This window comes from Gossypium raimondii, chromosome 2, assembly GCF_025698545.1.
Source record: "Gossypium raimondii isolate GPD5lz chromosome 2, ASM2569854v1, whole genome shotgun sequence".
Taxonomy (NCBI): domain Eukaryota; kingdom Viridiplantae; phylum Streptophyta; class Magnoliopsida; order Malvales; family Malvaceae; genus Gossypium; species Gossypium raimondii.
In genome coordinates, this window is record NC_068566.1 from 21,464,061 (window position 1) to 21,475,066 (window position 11,006).

Sequence of the window (11,006 nt, forward strand, 5' to 3'; positions counted from 1 at the left end):
TAATTCAAGCAACCAACATACATTCCCTTCAACAAAATATGGTCGGCCAAGCAAATGAGTGAATGGGGGGATTTTTCACACTATTTTTAGTAAAATCATCCACAAACCTTTACTATAAACACCCAACTCCATTCCTCATTTCTGTCACATTCCATTTTCTTAATTAATTTAATTTAGTAAAGAGGGTGAATCTGCTAGCTCTTATGTCTTAAAATTATTCGTACATTATTGAAAACAAGGAAGTGTTGTGGCTTAGTGGTAGAAAACTCCTTAGCTATCTTTGAGGTCTCTAGTTCGAACCCCTTTGTGTACATATTCCCTTTTCCCTCCTTGTTTTACTCCCTTTCTAACAGCTCTTCTCTTGCCATAAGCTTGTGGTGCATTGAACTTGGTCATGGTTAACCAAGCTACACCACCCCTTGTGTCGTCCATCCCCCCTATTTGCACCCTAGTCTCCATTTTTTTTCATTTTCTTCCTCTCCTTTTCTCTCTCTTTTTGGCCACTACAACCACCACCCTTTTCTTTCCACCACTGTGAGCTTATTTGCACCACCACCTCACTACCATCTACAACCAACATTCCCTCACTTTTCCTTCCGGTTTCCCCTTCCCTCTTCCACCGTATGTCGTCGTGTCCACCGCTGGTCACCTTCTTCTCCATCGATTTTCTTTTCTTCTCTCTTTTTCTCATCTCTTTCAAATAAAAGTGACCGAACCCTCCTCCCTACTTATATTTCGCACCACCATCGAACAACCACATTCCCCATAGCTAGCCATTACTAAGCCGTCGCCATCACCGCCGTCGGACCACCGTCCCCGTCAATGATCGATTTTTTCCTTTTATTTTCTCTTTCTTTTGTCAATTACCCTAATGACTAAAACATATTTTTATTTTATTTTATTTTATTTTATTCGATTATTTTAGATTATTCAACCATCGATTTCGTTCCATTTTCATTCCTTCGATCATCTCATAATGAAACAAGTGTAAGTGAAGTTTGGAGTTGAAAATCCCTCGTCTTAAGATTTTGTAACATGGCCGAATGGTTTAGGGCCTAAATAATTAGTATTTTATTTTTATTATTTAGAAAATCTTTAGTACTAATATGATCTTGTGTTATCATGAAGGACCAAATATCAATCCTCATGAGAAATCAATAGTGAAACATCGTGAGAGTGACGAATCTGAGCGTTCGAATTGAGGGTAAGTGTTTGGTGAGATTTTCAGATTAGATCACGTATTAAAACCCAAGTTATTCTAATAGATCAAGCTAAAATAGGTTAATTGTGCGTTTAGATTTGTGATCAAGGCTAAACCCAAACGAAACTTCTATAAGGGAGTAAACAGTTTAGATCTACATTAAGGTGTAGGATTTAACTCTCGTTTTAAGTGGAGTTTAATATTACTATTTAATTAAATTGTTATTTAATTAATTAATGTGAGAGTACCTTAAGTACTTGTGTGGAGTTGAAAAACTCAATCGAAGAGGAAACCAAGTGACCTAAACTATTAAGTGTTGTGAAAATCCATGATTTTTGATATGTGATGTATGTAATGTTGATCCCAACTCTATGTTACGTGATTTATGGCTAGATTGATATGTGATGATCAAAACATATGATATATGTGTATGTGTTTGTTAAGATCCATGTTTTAATATAAATATGTATATTAAAGCATGCTAAAGTGAAAATTATGTGATATTTAAAAATGTGAGCATGATACATGCATATGTGTAAAAATTGAGAAATATGAGTTATGTGCATGAAGATGTGAAAAATGTGAAAAGTGAAACATATGTGTTTAAATGGCCATATCACATGCATGGGATGGGATTGTGAAAGGAGGAAGCTATGTGGAAGTTTAATTGCAATTATGTAGTTGTTATCAGAAGTTATGTGGTGGTTTATCCATGATGTGCTATGTGATCGTTCATCAATATCTATATGATGGCTTGTCCACAAACTAGTGTGTTATTGGATGGACGAGTTCTGGGGAACTTGATGTTGGTGTATAGCAGAGAAGAGTAGGAAATCCTATATTCGTGCATTATTCATAAACATGCCATGTTTGATTCAATAAATGAGATAATATGTGAATTCTGTGAAAAATGCCTTGTCGTATTTTGATGCGTTATGATTTAAAATAAGTGTTTGTTTTGATCTCACACTGAGCCTTTTAAAGCTCACCCATGGTATTCGTGTGTCTCAGGTAATCCTCGTACTTAAAGCTAGTATTTGGATCTTCAAAAGGGATCTCGATATAATTTGTTTTTGTGATTATGGATTTTGGATATGGTTTGGTGTTTTACGGACTTTTTAAACTTCTTTTGGATTTCTACTATGGACTTTAAATCCGAATGTTTAAATGGTTTTGGAACTTTAATTTTTATATTATGAACTATGATATGGGTTATTATTTTGATATAATAAGGTATTATGCATGAATTCTTTTTACAATATTTCTAAATGATCAAAGAAATGTTTTAGTTATTACTAGTCACTACAAATATGAGTTTTAAAAACTAAGTTACATTTCAAATAAATTTTTAACTATAAAGGAACACATGACTCTATAATGAAAAGTACAAGATGTTTACAAAATAAAATGTTTTCAAAGACATGTGAATTTTCTTTTAAAATCATTTTTTCCATCTTCAAGGCCCATGTAATCGCTCAGATTGGGCCATAGTGTCTAGGCCAGTTTTAGGGGTTACAATTTCAATCATCCCTCATTTCATAATCATTTCTCACTTGTTTCCTTTCTTCCCATGAATAAGAATCCATAATCCCCTTCTCCCTTAGCCAGTAAAACCTTGAGAAGATACTCTCTTGGCCGGCCACCTTTAGAAACAACTTGCAAAGGAGCAATACGAGGATTGGAGGAAACCATTTCGATCAGATTCTACAAAATTGTCGAAACAGTTAGAGTTTATCCTTCCTTATCCTTGGTTACTTTTGATCATGTTTGCAGTGTGTTTTATTATCTTGTCATGAACAATGGTAGCTTAAATTTTTTTAGCTAGAATGGTTGCATTAATTTAATAAAGTTCATTTAAATTGTGTTTATGATGTTCTGTGCTTCAATCGTTCATGTTTTCAGTTAAAATCAAGTATGTATTTCATTCATACATGACTGAATTTATTAAAATCAGTTGAGCAATCCTAACCAGACAATGACTAATGGATGCATAATTGAAAAGTGCATCCTTAATTTAGATTCTAACTCGACTAAATTGAAGGTTCATAATAACTCAAAAGAGCTCTATTATCTTGTATAGTTTTTAAGTTTATATGATTAAATTGTTTCATACCTGACCCGTCCCTATTACTTCACATGAATTTTAAGAAACCCTTAGTTGAATATGATTAGTAAAATGCATGTTTTTCTAAGTAAAAGATTTCGAAAGGACTTAATTTTGATTTCAAACTCACGAAAGATCGAGTTCCCTTGGATTATTTTTCTGAAACATTGTAAGCATGATGAAAATAAACTAAGTTGAATAATGTGACAACTCTTGCTTATGCATTTTATTGTTGTTGAATTTTGTGATTTTGCTGCTAAACTAATCTCATTCATCCTATTGCATACATTGCATTTAGATTAAATTGCATTAGGTATTATCTTGTATCTAGTTACTTATTCTTTACATTCATCACTCAAAATATTGTGTTTTTATCACCAACTTGTGAACTTTAATTTTATAATTAATTGATTAACTCACACAGTCCCTATGGAGACAATAACTCTTTTACTTACTTATTACTTGGCAACGACTGTGTACACTTGCACAAACCACGCATTACATCTAATAATACAAAATTTAAAATAATCTACTATTATGCCAAATTTATAGTAAATACAATCAATCTATATACATGCTCCTAACTAAATCACTTGTATTTCTACAAGCTCAAGCACACAATTAACAATAAAAATAAAAAAACATAAAAATTAAAACAAATTTCCTATGTTACCCCCTACACACACACACTTTAGAAAACACATTGTCCTTAATGTGTAACCCTGAAAGGATAAGGAAAGAAGTTACCCGATTGATCATGGTGGTTCCATAAGCTATTGGTGGGTGCTTCCTCCTTTGATCGTTGAAACTCAAAATTATTGTGCTTCTTTCATGTGAGGTTCCTACATAGAAAGTTTTGAAACAAAAACGAATAAAAATTTATTGTTGCTCCTACTCCTAATTACAATTTAAAATTGTCCACAAAATTAAAACAATTCTTATATGCAATATTTAGAGGTTCAATCCTCCTCCTAAAAATCCATCTCCTCGTCCTCTTCTCCTTCTTCTTCACTTTCATGCTCCTCTTTTTCCTGCTCAGGATGTGTTCACCGAAACATAGCCAACATATAATTAGGTACTCTAATATTGTTTTCTCGTGCAAATTCTTGAAAAAATAGACCTCATTCTTGCATCTAGTGTATATAATCCAGCTTTGGATGATGGCTCCTGCCAATTTCCTATCGAGTTGATTATTTTGCTTTCCTTTGAGATGACGCTGGAGTGGTCGTCATCTCTTGTTGGCATGTTTTCCAATCCTTTATTTGTTTTGCCCAAAGCTCTATGTACTGCATATACAATGTGTCTCCAATTATGCTTCGTAATTGCTTCATAGATTGGCCCATAGATACCATCAGAATGCCTGCTCTTTTGCATAAAACCATCACTAAATGGGGAAAGAAGACTCCTACATTCTGGCCGCTAATGCACCATTTCATTTTTTGGTATATCCATGTTTCGATACATATCTATTTCTTCTGGGTGACACTTCCTGATCCGACCCAGCCTACGACCTAAGCTAACATCAAATGTGATGCCCTCGAGCTTCCCATTAGACCTATTACCCTTTCTCGAGCTAAGCATTTTAAAGATTCCTTATCAGTCCTAGCTGAACAAGTTTGGGAGAAAGCTCCAACGGAGCTGCATGAACCAACAAGAAACGTTTTCAACTTGCTAGAAGCTGAATTTGAATCAGCTAGCTCACTTAGCTAGCTAGACTTTGGACACTTTAATTTCAGCTCATTTATTTATGTTTGAGTTTTCTACAGCTTAATTACATCTATTAAATATGTGTTTTTACCTTATTAAATATTTAATTGTATATTTTGATTTAAATTTGTTTTTAACTTGTCTAGATAGGAATTAAAGCAATCAGCTGGACACATTCAAGCTCAAAAGTCGATTCAATGAAGCTCAATCAATGGGCGCATGTACTTGAAGATGCATGGACGTTGGGAGCTATTTGTTGATTGAACCTACATGAATGATACAAGTTCATCGAAGCTAGCTAATGTGGAAACATGCATTCATCCATGCATGAACGGAAGGCACCTTAATTCAGCTAAATATGCATGTATCTAGCTGATACATTGTAGCACATTAAATAAAGATTTCATGCACCTGATCGTGCATGTACCTTGAGCTGCTAGGTGCATTTTCTCCAGCTGAACATACATGAACCTTTGTCAAAGATTACAAGCTGGTCAACTAAGTGTTCATTCGTTTCTTGCTGTCCACATTCACCAAAACGAGTGTTCACACCTCTAAGACTATTCAGCTGCTAGCAAGTACCTTTAATCAGCTACTTCTCATTCGGTGCATCTCTTATTCATTACTCCATTCGCCGAATCTAGCTTCATCCAGCTCATCCATCAACATGAACCAAGACCGAATAAGCCATGGCACTTCATCAAATTCATTGTTTCAGCTGAGCATTAATTCAACTTAATTATTTGCCTTTATTGCTTTGTCTATTCGGCTGGTAATATTTTAGCCTATAAATAGTTTATCGTGTAAACATTTGAAGGATACATAACTTTTGACGTATATAAACTTTTTGAGTTATTCACTCTCGATTTTCTTCAAGATTCGACTTATCTAGTTAAACTAGTGGCGTCATTCTTGTTTCTTTCTGAACTTATCACTCAACTGAGTGTGGCGTTCAACTTATATCATTGGTTCCTATCTTGCTAGATAGTGGGTCACAATCTTGTCCATCTATCCATCTTTGCACCTCGAAAATTATAAGATTTGGGTCCTTAATTCCTATTAAGGGTTCTTTCTTATTTTGAGTTCTTGAATCCATCTTTTCCATCAACTATCTTTATTTTTATCCACTGCCTATTTTAAACTATCTTCTTTAAATTATCACCTTTTGTTAAACCAAAACGAGAACTACTTAATTTTATGATCAGGCTTCATACGACTTAATTACATTCCGTAAATGAGTTCGTATCACTTCCATTCACCCCTCCCTCGACTTCCTTGAAACTCTTGTTGCTTCTCTCCGAGCTTTTTACAATCTTGCACCCAGAGAAAGCTTAAGTAATAGCAATGGAGGTTTATGAATTTAAGGTTTGGGTGGAAAGGGATTTGAAGATGGAAAGTGTTTGAGAGGTTTAGTGTTTAAGAAATGGTTAGAGTTTGGGTTAAAATGTGTTTAAGTTAAAAATGAGAGGTTTTTAGGTTTAACAACTGGGTAAAATAAGGATTATGCATCAGGGTTGCGCGAACGGATTGGGTCAACCCTATAGAAAACTGCAGCAACGTCGCAACACAAGCATTTTATGTCACGACATTCGTGGCATTTTGCCATTGTCGCAACATCAGGGTTCGGTGTCGCGATACACTCTGAAATTTTGGAATTCTAGGTATATTGCCTTCGGTGTCGCGACACACAGAGTCAATGTCGTGACATCGAGTTGGTTTTCGTAATTCCTTCAATTCTAGCATTGGTGTTGCGTTACAGGTTACCGTGTTGCGACACTATTTTTGCCCAAAATTTCAATTTCTATAGAATATCGGTTCCTGTAAGATATCAGTTTGGTACAAATTGAAATCTAGACTAAATAGTTAGTTAGATATACAATAATCTACATAAAATTAAATATTAATCCAATTAGTCAAGTTTTACTGTCGAATTCATCTGACAGTTCCAAAGATGCTTTTCCGCTCATGATTCTTTCAGTATTAGTCTAACGTCCATCGTGTCACTCCACCTTCTTCCGCTTATCCCTTTCCTTGAACTTTTTCCCCTCGACCTACACTGGTTATAGAACGTAAGTCCCTTGATTTAGGGTAGTTAGGTTTAATGATAGATATTTCATTACAATGCTCCCCTAACTTCCTCCTATTTTCCTCACTCTGTTGCTGACGACATTTAAAAATTTATGTTTCACCATTGATCTTCATGGTTTATTCATTTTTCTCTAGATCAATGGTGGACCTTGACATAACTAGAAAAAGTCTGCATAACAGAATGGGTATCTCACGGTCTTCCTCAAAGTCGAGGATCACAAAGTCTGCAGGAATTATGAAATTACACACCTTAACCAATACATCTTCCAATACTCCCTTAGGTTCTATTGATGATCTATTAGCTAACTGTAATGTAATCTGAATATTTTTTAGGTCCCCTAACCCAAGTTTTTCGTATATTGACAGAGGCATTAGGTTTATGCTAGCTCCTAAATCATATAGAGCTTTGCTAAAATGCATATCCCTTATATTTATAGGTATTGTGAAACTCTCCGGGTCTTTTAATTTTGGGGGAACTTGTCTATATATTAGCACACTACATGTTGCGTCTATATTTACCTGCTCTCCAACTTTAATTTTTCTTCACCTTGACATAATTTCTTTAAGGTACTTGGCGTACTTCGAAACTTTTTCAATTAAGTCTATCAATAGTAGGTTAACATTTAATGATTTAAATAAATTTAGAAAACTTAAAAAATCATCTTTGTATCGTCTTTGTCTCTCCTTCAACCGTGACAGGAATGTACCTTTGCGATTGCAAGTTCCTTTGTTAGTTCTTCCTCCGACTCAGTTGTCAGTTCAACTACTTCTTTCAGCTCTGGTTCGTTATCAGCTTCTGAGGGTCCTTCATTAAGATCATTGGTATTCTCCTTAGGTTCCTCTTAAGTAAGGTTTCCCGGGCTACTCAGCACTTTACTTAATCGGAGCGTGATTAATTTTACATGCTCCTTCCCTTCTCTTTGGGGATTATCTTTAGTGTTGCTAGGGATACTTGTGGCAATTTGTCTCTTGATATCTCCCATCATGCTCATTAATTAGCTCATTTGATCTTCAAACTTAGTCAATGTTTTTGTTGAATTGGAACACTCAGACTGCAACTACTTCATATCCTTCCTCATTGATTGTGTTTCCCCCTCTATCCGATCCAAGCGTTGACCACATATAGTATGGTCATTTGGGTTAGCCCTCTCTTGAGGATTTTTCAAATAAGGAGGTTGATAGTTAGCATTTTTAACTCAGTTTGAACAATTACCTCCTCCTTGATTTCCTCTTCATCTCAAGTTCAAGTCTTCTCTCCATCCGGGATTATATGTATTTGAATAAGGGTTTCCACCCCTATTCTCGATGTAATTCACACCCTCATTGGGATTGTTAATATAGTAGAAGAGCGGTTTGTCCCCTCCATATATAAATGGTGCACTATTCGCAGTCTCTATGCAGTTAAGTCTATCCACAATTTGTTGGTATCTATCATCCTTTTGAAAAACTTTGACTGTAGATGGCTTTTGGCCATATGTGTACCGTTCTGTTGGCCACTGGCAGGAATTCATTGCTATACTCTCTATTAGCTCATATGCATCATCGTATATCATGTTCACTAGGGATCCTCCTGCGGCTCCATCTAATCCTTGTCATGCATGTGCATCTAACCCATTATAAAAAATCTACAATCATATCCACTCAGATAACCAATGATGTGGGCATTTTTGGATCATCGTTTTAGAGCACTCCCAAGTTCCATGGAAACTCTCTCCTTCTAATTGCCTAAATGAAGTGATATCTCTCATTAGTTAGACCATTTTGCTGATCGGAAAGAATGCAAGTTCATCCCATGTTGTAATGGATTCTAGTGCCTGCAAATCTAACCAAGAGATAACATTATCTATTAAGGAGAAAGGGAACAACCGAAGATGAATAGCGTCATCGGTGACCCCATGGTATTTAAATGTGTTACAAAGTTGAAGGAACCATTTTAAATGCTGGTTTGGATCTTCCATCGTTGTGCCCCTAAACTACAGATTGTTTTGGATCATCTGGATCATTGCAGGCTTGATCTCGAAATTATTGGCCATAATAGTTGGCCTCATTATACTCCCTTGAAACATATCCAAATTTGATAGTGCCTATTCACTTAGAGTTCTTTCGTTACACACCATATTTGCGGGTAACTGTGGTGGTGGTGGTGGTGGATCTTCTAAGTTATTATTGTTAACCTCGTTGATTAGTAAATTGTCTCATGGTGCTAAATTACTAGCAGTAGGTGGTTGGTTCTATATTTGCTATTGTTTTTATTGTTGTTTCTATTGTTGTTGCTGTCGACGATTCCTATGAATTATTCTTGATATGAATTATTCTAAATCAAGGTCAGGTTGTAATATAGTTACAACTAAGTAACGAGTGCTCTTAGGATCGCACCCAAGGGAGGCTAGTACTAAGTTAACTCTAACCTAAGCACAAATAGGTCTAATTAGTACTTTAGGTATATTATATTACGACAAAATATAAAGGAAGGTTTTTGGGATTTTTTCATAATAATAATAAGAGAGTAAAAATAAATAAATAGCAGGAAATCAAACACTAGAATTAATCAAATTTGAGCATGGATGACTAACTCGCTTTAGTAATCATAACCAACTGTCGCTCCGGCCTTTTTGTTCAATCAACTAGTCAATACCCTAGCAGGATCTCCAATCTTTCATTGGAATAACAAGTCAGCAAGAACTACCTATCTTTCAACCTCACAGTGCAGACTGGTTCGAGGTTAAGGTGTTCACGCCAATTTTGGGTTAATTCCCACCTTGATGACTTCCTAGGGTTGTCAATCCTAGGGTTTAAGTTCTTCCTCTCCCGAACAGTTGATCCGCTAAGAGAACCCTAAAAAATAGTTAATTAATCATACCTCCACTAGCTAATCCCCCACAGGAAATTAGTTGCTCATGGATCTCATAAACAACATAAACATGTTGTATAAAATAGACATGAATAACAATTCAAGAATATAAAGTTTAAAAGGAGCCTGATTTGTATTGAATAGATAGTCGAATCCTCATAGAGTTTGACCAAGTTCACAAATCTGATCTCCCAACAAAAGCGAATAACAAAACTAAAAATAACCTAAAATCCTAAAAAAAACTAAAAAATAGAATTACAAAGGAAATTCTAAACTATGAAAATTTGTTCATAACATGTTTTAAATAAGCCTATTTATAGAATTATAGTGCTCATCGTCCTTAACCCTAGGTCAACTATCGTCCTCATGCTTAGTTTTTTATTGTGTAGACCAAAACACCCTTGGCTCGTAATTATTTCCTATACAGAGTCGATGTCGCGACACACTAGGTCATGTGTTGCGACATCGAAGGCAGTATGCTCATCTTCAAGGTATCTTAAAGGGTCTTTCATGACAAACTCAGGCTGTGTCGCGACATCGAAGGCAGTCTTGAAATTCTTCTATTCTGCTCCCTATATTGTGACATCCAACTCTCTGTGTTGCAATACATCGATTAGTATTGAGTTAGCACACCTTCTAATGGTCTCTTGCACACTCCCAAAGCATATAAAAGACTTAAATTACACAATTTATTGAATTTAAATAAAGTAATAAAAACTTAATTAAAATCTAACTAAAGTGCTTGTATTCAAGATCTTTAAATGTGAAACCTAGTTTAATTTGCTACATCGAATTATGACAAATCATATGACCTTAATTGGTGGGTTATGACATCATATTGAAGAATTTAAGAAAGGTTATTGCCTAAAGTGGTTCTATGTGTGTCCCAGGACGATGAGGGGCAAACCTCACTAAGTGTGCATCTAGGTAAATCCCTAAATGTAACACCCCTAACCCGTATTCATTGCCAAAATTAGGTTATGGAGCATTACCAAAAACTTTTAACTTAAAACATTCAATTACTATCATTTATAAAACACATCATATTCCTTTCA